Raw genomic sequence first — 10,354 nt, forward strand, 5'->3', positions numbered from 1 at the left:
TACTTGTTGTTTACATTTAGCCAGTTTTAGTTTCCAAACATGGTTGGTTTTTTCCTCTGCTTAAGAAGTCCTTCAGTGCCTGCTCTTTTCTTCTATTGAGTATCTTTATATGCTTCAATTAAGCTCAACTGCTTTAATAAACTGGACAAAGTGTTTCCCCAGTGGTAAAGGGTGCTTTAGTGCTATCTGTCTTCTAACTAAATGTACTGCATGTGTTCAATTTGTCCGTGAATTAACCCAGCTACAATAGATTTGAGCTCAGCTCCCACTTAGTAGGAGAAAAACCTCCTGCAGAGAAGTAAAATCATCCTGAAACTCATCCAGCCTTTGTGGAAAAGATGTATTTTTGGCTGAAACTCTAAGGGAACTACTGATGAGCTTGAAGCTAAGCCCAGATACCAGTCTTGGCAAAAACAAAAGCATCAAACTGGGTACGGGGGGGAAAAATCCAGCTTAAGAAGTGTGTGGTCTTTTCTAATGGAACAGCCTTTTGCACGTTCTCTGGTGCAGAGCAGTGTGGTAAAAATTATGGCCTGCAGACTTACACATCATTTGTTTACTGGTATATATTGCCCTTAAGGGAGTGGCACATTTCCCACTCCCCTTCACCTCAAAACTTTCTCTTTATTTTCTTTTTTTCCTACTGAGGAGGGTCTTCCTTGCAGTTGACTTTCTGCTGCTTGCAATTCTGCCCTTGAATAAATATGTGTCACGAGACTTGAAAAAAGAATTTTTGGAATATAAACCTCTTTGGGTCTCTGGAGCAATAGAAAGTTGAGATGAAATGCTCAGTGTTTGGCTCAAGGTCATTAAATAATTCACTGTACTTACTGCCAAGCAAGGACTATTTCATATGCTGTTTTCCTGGCTAAATTCCAACCTGGCTAATTGATGTGCCCACCTAAATTCCTCCTGTGTGTTTGACTAGAGGAGATGATAGTCTTCACTTGCCTCTTTAAAATGCTTGTGCCCCATCTGGCTCGTGCAGCCTGCCTTCCACAGGTGCCTGTTTCATGGGTGGGTAGGTGATAACTCCTATTATGTTAAATACTTCAGGCTCTCTCAGGATGAAAGGTGCTAAATGCATGCAAGTCATTTATTATTTTGCTCAGAGCCTGCCAGTTCTGCCTGTGCTGAAGACATGCACGACCTGTTATGACTTTTCCAAAACAGGTTTTAGTATGCAGTAAACCCATTGGCTAGAGCTGCTGCACTGCCTTTTGTTTCTAAATTTACCCTGTTGCACAGCTGATTAGGGAGACAGGAAGCAATATATCTCAAAGCTTTCAGGAGACAGCCCCTCCCTGAAGATGTACTTAGTGAAATAAACGTACAGCCAGCAACATGCAAGAGGTGGAGTTTCAAGCCTGGGCATGCCAATTTAGGTAATACCTTCAAAGAGTTTGTCATTTCCTTCAGAAGTTCACTAACTTGCTTACCCCCACTCCCCCCACCCCCCAAAAAAAAATGATTTTAGTTTAAAATGCAGACAAGATAGTATTTCTGCTTATCTCTGCCCCATGTTGAAGGGATTGGGACTTTCAGGAGTTCCAGTAGTGTCAGCACTGCAGTAGGTGAAGCAGCGTTTTGGTGAGCTGAAACCAGAGCTTTGGAGCTAGGAGTGGTTTTTGTTTGTCTTCCTTATCATTTTGGCAACTGCCTGAAGAAGTATTGTCTCTCCCTCTTCTATTTTTGGATAGAGGGATGGGAACACTTTGTTCTCTTGAGGTAGTATTGGAGTCCAGTTAGCAGAGAGCTCCTGAGCAGGCCTGTGCTTGGATCTTGCACAGAAGACAACACACTGTGTTTCTGGGGTTAACTGTGATACCCAGCCTGCACCTGACACCAGCAACTGAGATGCCTGATCTGCAAAATGTACTGATAAAATGTACTGATTCTCTTGATTCCTTGATATGGCAAATAAAGGATTAAAAAAGTCATTTCATACAAGCAAGCTTTTCTAGTTTGCTCTGTGTGGAGAGGCAAACTAGAGGCAGAACTGGGAATTTGATCCTTTTGACTAGGGAAGTAGTCACTCCTGAGTGGATGGGTAGGGTGGCACAGGATCCCAAGCCAAAGCCTGAACTGTAACAGCACGGACTTCTGGCAAACCTCCTCCCTTCACCTGCCTCACCTTTGAAATGGGTATAGTTAATTTGCCACTATGAAGATAACTTGCTTTACCAGGTAATTACAAGGGTTGTTTTGGTTTTTTTTCTCTTTGCTAGCAAGTCATTCATGAAAGGCATTTGCACAAAAAAGCAGAGCAGAATATTTCCTGAAAGTGTGAAAACCTGACTCATTGTAACCCCTAAGCAAAGTCTTGTTTGTATTCCAAAAGGCCTGCCTGAGAGGATGGAGACTGCACTGATGGGCTGCATATGGCCTGAGGCTGCATGTACTTTTTGGTACTGCATGTACCAATTGAGATAAGGATGGAGGGGCTGAGGTTCATTCCAGCTGCTCAGGCTTATGACTAAAACAGGCTTGCTCATCCTTGCGAAACAAGGTAACTAGGCCTATAAAACAGGGGGCTGCACTGGTGGGCTTTGTGAACCCTCAATGACACCAATTCTCCACCATTGGCTGGCCCAGTGCTGGATCCAGGATGGGTGATTTAATATCTCTCTAAACTTTTCTTCTACTCTCTCTCTCTCTTCCTTCCTACCATGATTAAGTAACACAAGGCCTAACCATGATTTTTTGTCTCAGATTGTGCAGCTTAAACATATATGTATTGTGCTCTTGTGGTCTAATTGTCAGCCTTTATCATCGTGCACCCTAAGATAATAATTGACCTATCCGTATTCTTTTCTATAGTTTTAAGTAAACCTAATTTAAATACAAACCTTGAGTGTCATTTCACCATAATCTGATCAAGAGGTATTGGATGCTCAAGCATTTCCTCAGACTGGGACATTTTAATCACTCTCCCTAGAAGGGCCAGGTTTGAGACAAAGGTTGGATCCAGCTGCACCTGGGCTCCTCTCTGAGGAGTTCAGAAAGCAAGGGGGTCCAATCTGAATCTCCCTGGGTTGCCCTACTTGGGTCTTGACAACCATCTTAAAATGTTTTTGCTGAAAGGTAAATTGCTTGATTCACCCATTCAGTAGGTGTGTGCAGTTTCTATGTCATTTAGAAATCATTAGGCTAACTTTGCAGTGATTCTTTAGTGGAGGGTGTAATAACCAGGTGTCAGAAATACATATAAATCCCATTCCCAGGGCTTAGTTCAATTATCAAACATGACCACAGTTAAAACTTAAGAAACATTGAATTAAGTGCATCCTTCCAGAACATGGATAGATAAAAGTAGACATGGTGCCAGCTAATCCAGCATCCTTTTGGATAGCTGCTGCTATACAGTAAATTGCAAATTAATAATGCAATTGTTGTTTTAAGTCCTATTTAATTTTTTGTCTTGGGGAAGAAAAAGTTTTGAAGCACAGCTGAGAGGGAGTAGGAGGTGCATCCTCTTCCAACAATTTCTCCATTTAGCTGGATTTTTTCCCCTTGATTTATAGTAGTAAGTAATTTACATCTATTACTTTCAAATTGCTCCTCGTTTCTGGCTTTAGATAGTGTAAGAAAACAGCTGAAGTTGATACCAGCAGAGCCCCCTCTCAGCAGACCACGAGGTGTCCCCTGCCAGTGCAGGCCATGGGTTTTCATGTGTCCCAGTGAATCACCCTGATCCTAAACACACAAATTATGCTTGTCTGCTACGATTTTAAATAAACTTGGAGCTCTGCACAACATAATTATAAGCTCTGACAGGGAACTCTAAACGTTGCTTCCAGCCTAGAGTAAATCACAGATCTGTGTACTGGACCTCCAACAAACTGCATCCAGTTTTGCTTGATGAATGGTTGTAACCTTCCCTTTGCAGTGCAAATTCCACCTTTGCATTAAAAGATCCGGGAGGAATCAAAAAGTGGGACTGTAGCATCCAGAGTAATCTGCTTTGAACCACCCGTGTTCCTGTGCTCTCCGGGCATGGTGCTCCCCTCAGCAGAGACCCCCCAAAACACTGGGGATTGTATATAAAAGCCTGGATTCTCCTCTCCCACCAAAGATTCAGTGCCTCGGGCCTCAGCACTCTTGCCTAAGAAAGTCTCAAAAACATGTCTGAAGGGTCCTGTGCCAACAGGATTAATCCATTAAATCCAGTAACAACAGGAATCCCCCCTCAAGCTGCCCTGCTGTGGCAGTGCTAGATCTGGACAAGGGAATTTTTATTTATTTTTAAGATATCTGTGTAGCTTTAGGAAGAGCTGAAGTGTGCAATGAGAGATTGGGTTGATGGGTTTGCAAGAAAAAAAAAATCCTGCTGGTGACGCGGTCCTTGCGACACTAGTGGTATGGTTGCTCCCCAGCTGAAGCTGACTTTCATTATTTGGTGGCATTTGTGTGAATAGCAGCTTTTAAGATCATGTTTGCCTGGGGGCAGAGTTCATAAATATCAGACTTAGGGTGAATTTTGCTGTGTTACTGGCTGGGATAATCTCTTGCTCACTGATGGGCAGAAAAAACTACAACTTCATCTTTTCTTCTCTTTCACAATAAATGAACAGTCTACAAATTATAATTTATTTAATTTTATTTTTTTGTGCTTTTTGGCCTTTCACATGTTTTATTCTTTCCCAACTCTGGTTCTTTTTCCAAATCAGAGGAATTTGAAATGGATGCAGGCAGTCCTATCTGAAGCAGTAGTCTTTCCCATCCTTCTCCCAAACAGAATGGCCCCTCAACCAGCCTTTATAGAAAACTGAGAGAGATTAAAACTGTCTCCTAGGAAAGAAGAAAATACTTAACTAATTTTTTAAAAGATGGAGCTTGCACCAGGTGCTTAAGATAAAAAGGAAATGGACCCTACATAGCAGTGTTAGCTAATGCATCCACCACACCATGGATGCCCAGGTAAACAAGACTACCCCAACAACAATTCAGAAACTGTGGGGCTTTTCAGACAAGCATTTGGTAGCAACCTTACTAATTTTGAAAAGGTAATACTTCAGCATAGACCCAAAATATACAACCTGAATATCTTCTTGCTGATGTTTTGAAAACCAGAAGAGATTCTCATCAAAGGTAACATTTAGTTCTGTGCTTGAATGATACTTTTACCAAGTGTGAAGTAAATGGCAGTAAATGTTTCTTGGTTTTGTTTAAAACTGTAATTATTCATTCAAAATTCTATTATGTAGAACACTGTTCAACTTTTGAGCTCATTGTCTTAACCTGAAGAATTTCCTTTGTCATCAGTCCTTTGCCTCCTAAAAAATATTCATAATCTGGGAATGTCAATTTCTAAATAAATATCCAATATTCAACATTTGTAAAGGCCAGAATCTCAAACAGAAGAAAATAGATAGATAGGATATTAAAAAATCCCAGCTCAGTATAAATCTGAATAGTGTTTACAATCCTGAAATAACTTTTTCAAGACTCAGAAGAAATTTGGGGTTGTTTGGTTTTTTTTAGCTTAAGATTTCCTGGATCTTAATATATTTGATTTCTGTTAAATTTAACTTTAGCTTCATTATTTTTAGGTTGTGTTTGCTTTGGAATGATTCTAGCATCCTAAGCTATTTTTATGCTGTTCATGGTGCATACTTACAAATGTGTAGTAGGTGCCTTAGCTTTTTTAAAAAATTGCTAAAACTTCCATGCCACCATTGTTGAAATAGCAAAAGCATCTGTCATTTGTCATGAGATAAATGTAAGTGTCAGCCTTCTAGGTCAATTCAATTTTGTTAATGATAGATTAACCAAAACCTTGGTAATTGCACTTTTTTCTGCAGCAGTAAGTAAAGAAGAAATCTCTCTGGCAGTTTAAACTGCATCTTTAGCTGCTGCATCCCCAGAAGTGGGGTCAGCAGTTTCTAGGATGAAGGATGGAAATGGTGTAAAAAGCATTTTTCCCTTACTCCTGCTTTTCAATAATGCTTAATGCTGGGGCATTTCTGTGCCCAACTGAGTCACGATTCTTTCTCTACACCATGTTTTGAGATCCAAGCTCTCACCACCAGGTGGTGTGGTGTGGCACGGCCTGGCACGATTGTGTGCTGGTGGCATCCGTCAGCACAGGGTGGTGCTGCCTTGCTGGGCAAGCTCAAAATGCAGGGCACTCCCTTGGAAACTTAAAAGGCTATTTTGAAGGACAATAAGCATAATTCCTGAACATTAATTAAGGAATAAGGGTAAATATGCACTGGGGGGGAGGGGGATGCAATCATCTAAGCAAACCTTTTAAGTCAACAAGGGGTGTATCTAAACTGAGCTAATCCTTGTCTCCACTTAGAGTGATTAGAAAGATAATGGTGCTTTTGGGGCAGCCAAAGTAAATGTCTAAACTGAGTTAGATCAATGGTGCTCTAAAAGTGTCCGACTATCTCCAGCCACTGTAAAGGAAACTGATGCTCACTTGGTTGGATGTGGATGTCTCACATCAGCTGGGAGGAACCTCAGCCCTTGGGACCAAGTGGAGTCTATGTAAAGAAGATAAGAAAGTGTTGAGCTGCTTTGCTGGTGAGGTCTCTGCATCCAGCTTCCTTTGCATGGAGAGGAGGCAGCTGGAGAAGGTTTTCAGAATAACACTGGGAACTAGACCAATTTGTAGGAATTTTCATTCAGGATGACAGGAATAAATCTGAAAGTGAGCAGGTTCTTGGCCATGTGGGAATGATGGAGGTGTGAGGGTGTAGAGGCTACAGAATAACAGGGTTTAATGCAAGAGCTAGAAGGGCTCTGGGGTGCTGGTGCTGATGTTGAGTGATGGGGAGGATGCTGGGATGTTCAGATGATACTGGGGCTAAGAGGCCTGAGGGAAAATGGTCACTGGGGGCAATAGTATTGGGAAGATTCTGAGGTGCAGAACCAGGCTGTGCTGGCAGATGGGGGCAGAGATTTATTTTATGGGGGTTGAAAATGAGGTGAGAAGCTGCTGGGGGTGTGAGGGGTGACTGGCTGTTGACTTGGCTGGGGAAGAGATAGACCATTAGGACATGTGAATAGGGATACAGTTAATGGCCATTGTTTCTTGCCTTTCTTCAAGTTCTTCCTCCATAACTGCTCTGTGTTAGGCTTCAGGGCTGCAGCAACGTGGTATTAGGGCCTCTCTTGTCTGTGCAGTCCAGTCTGGTGATGGCTACTCTTTCTTCCCCTCAAGAAGGCAAGGAAGGGAGCACAGACTACCAATCTGGCAGTTCACCAAGTCCCATTTCTCATCTAACCTGCAGTGTTAGAGGAGAGTGTGCCAGAGGGATAGCAGAGAAGACTGACCTGATCCCAAGCTGAGGTGCTCCACCAAGGAGAAGTAATAATGCACAGTGGAGAACTGAAGCTTTAGACGTAGCCGAGGAGCAGGGGCAGGAAGCCCCTGCAAGCAGAAAGAACCAAATGTGCCAGGTGATTTCCAGATTTCTCCCGGTAAAAGAGGAAGTGGGCAACCTCATCTCTGCTCTGCACTCTGGAAAGGACATGGTAGCTATCTCCAAATGTTTTCCTTCCCTCTCCCTTCTGTTCTCCTTCATCCTCCCCCTGACCACTCTGCTCATCTTGTCCTGCCAGCCACCCTGCCTCAGGTCCTGGGCTCTTTGCTAGGCTGGGGCACTAGTGTTTACCTTTCCAGATCTTTGTCCTCACAGTTTTATTTCCCTAGTTTGTAATCAAGTGCCTTTTAAACTTGCTAATCAGCCTCACTTCCCTGCTCCCACCCACCTTCAGCCTTGAGCCACCCCAGTGCAGCTGCAGCCTGAGCACCCCAAGGAGGGCAGCTGCCCTTGCCCCTGCCAGCACTGGGTGCAGGCAGCACCCAGCTCTGCTCCCTGTTGCGGACAGTCCTGCCAGGGCCTGGAAGCTGGCAGGGGACACAGCCTGCCCTGTGCTGACACAACCCGCTGCAAGTTCATCTGCCAAGCCAACAAGTCTCTGCTGAAGTACATGAGCTGAGACTTCTTTTAAAAACACATTTATAACTTGGCTACATCTCCTGGCATCAGGGTGACCTCCCTCCTCTCTTGCCAAATTTCAAGCTCTTGCTCAAGTGAACGGTTGCCTAATCTTGCCCCGGAAGCCACAGAACCATTTTTACTGAAACTGCCCTCCCCTTTCCTCCTCCTGAAAGAAAATGGAGGGTGAAAGAATGAGCCCGAGGCCAAACCTTGCCAGAAGACATTTCAGCCTGGATGAGTAACATCTAACAAACTTACCAGCAATGAAAAGCAGGATCTTTAATGAGAACTGTCAGGAGGTGGTAATTACAAGCAGTGCTACCAACCATATCTGCAATGTGCATCACCCAGAAAAGGAGGAAAGTGCATAAATGGTAAAGATAATTTTACATAATCTGAAGAAATAGATGCAAGCCTTGGACTGTCTGTCTGTCATTCTACTTGATCTATCATTTGCTTCTCTGTGTTGCTTCTTGCCTTTGTATTCCTCCTCTGCAGTTCCTGCCATCCAGAGCAGCATTCCTGTGTTCCTCTACCAACTCTCTCACATCAGTTTTTGGTGAAACACATATCTGTAATTCCTTGCCTCTTGCTCTTACTTTTCTCCTCATTCTGCCACCTTTCATCTCTGAAATGGTTTACTCAGTATAGAATCTTTGGGTTTGTTTTAAAAAGGATTATTTAAAAGTTTTATTTAAAAAGAGGCATATCTACAAATACATGTGATCCTGAAGACGTTAACATTAATGCTACGGACTTTCACTGGGCAATTAATGTAAAGCTGTTTCTTAATCATGAGCCATTATTTAAATTAGAAGGTGGCAAAAATCGGTGTGCAAAAGCCATGGACATTTTAGATTAGATTAGCTCAATCTCAAAAAGACACTTTTAGTAAAAGCTAGTCTGTTCCCAAAATCAGAAATATTAATAGATGCTTCATTTCACTCAATGCCTACTTATAAATGATTTTTAAAACTGCTGATGTTGTAAAAAATGTCCATGTGAGAAGCAAGGAAGAAGTATTAACTTAAAATTTAGCATAGGAATGAGTTTCAGATAAAGCCAACTAAAAAAACCCCAACAAACTGGTAGTCTGAATCTCATTTATATAAACTTCAGATAGAAGGTTAAAAATAAGCTAATAGATAAGAAGGGGTGAACTTAGAAGAGTGTGTTGCTCACGAGCCATGCAGGATAAACTATCTACAGGTCGATATAGAACCATAGAATACACTGAGTTGGAAGGGACCCATCAGGATCATCAGTCCAACCCCTGTCTCTGTGTAGGGCACCCCAAGAATCACACCATGTACCTGAGAGCATCATCCAAACACTTCTTGAACTCAGGCAGCCTTGGTGCTGTGATGACTTCCCTGGGGAGTTTGTTCCAGTGCTCAACCACCTTCTGGGTGAAAAACCTTTTCCTGATATCCAACCTAAACCTCCCCTGATTCAGCTTCCTGCTGTTTCCCTGAGTCCTGTCACTGGTCACATGAGAGAAGAAAGCAGTACCTGTCCCATCTCTTCTCGTGAGGAAGCCATAGACTGCAGTGAGGTCACCCCTCAGCCTTCTCTTCTCCAGGCTGAATAATCCAAGTGACCTCAGCCACTCGGCAGTAAATGTTTCTTGGTTTTGTTTAAAACTGTAATTATTCATTCAAAATTCTATTATGTAGAACACTGTTCAACTTTTGAGCTCATTGTCTTAACCTGAAGAATTTCCTTTGTCATCAGTCCTTTGCCTCCTAAAAAATATTCATAATCTGGGAATGTCAATTTCTAAATAAATATCCAATATTCAACATTTGTAAAGGCCAGAATCTCAAACAGAAGAAAATAGATAGATAGGATATTAAAAAATCCCAGCTCAGTATAAATCTGAATAGTGTTTACAATCCTGAAATAACTTTTTCAAGACTCAGAAGAAATTTGGGGTTGTTTGGTTTTTTTTAGCTTAAGATTTCCTGGATCTTAATATATTTGATTTCTGTTAAATTTAACTTTAGCTTCATTATTTTTAGGTTGTGTTTGCTTTGGAATGATTCTAGCATCCTAAGCTATTTTTATGCTGTTCATGGTGCATACTTACAAATGTGTAGTAGGTGCCTTAGCTTTTTTAAAAAATTGCTAAAACTTCCATGCCACCATTGTTGAAATAGCAAAAGCATCTGTCATTTGTCATGAGATAAATGTAAGTGTCAGCCTTCTAGGTCAATTCAATTTTGTTAATGATAGATTAACCAAAACCTTGGTAATTGCACTTTTTTCTGCAGCAGTAAGTAAAGAAGAAATCTCTCTGGCAGTTTAAACTGCATCTTTAGCTGCTGCATCCCCAGAAGTGGGGTCAGCAGTTTCTAGGATGAAGGATGGAAATGGTGTAAAAAGCATTTTTCCCTTAC

This window comes from Chaetura pelagica, unplaced genomic scaffold (genome assembly GCF_000747805.2).
Source record: "Chaetura pelagica isolate M959 unplaced genomic scaffold, ChaPel_1.0 scaffold85, whole genome shotgun sequence".
Classification (NCBI taxonomy): Eukaryota; Metazoa; Chordata; class Aves; order Apodiformes; family Apodidae; genus Chaetura; species Chaetura pelagica.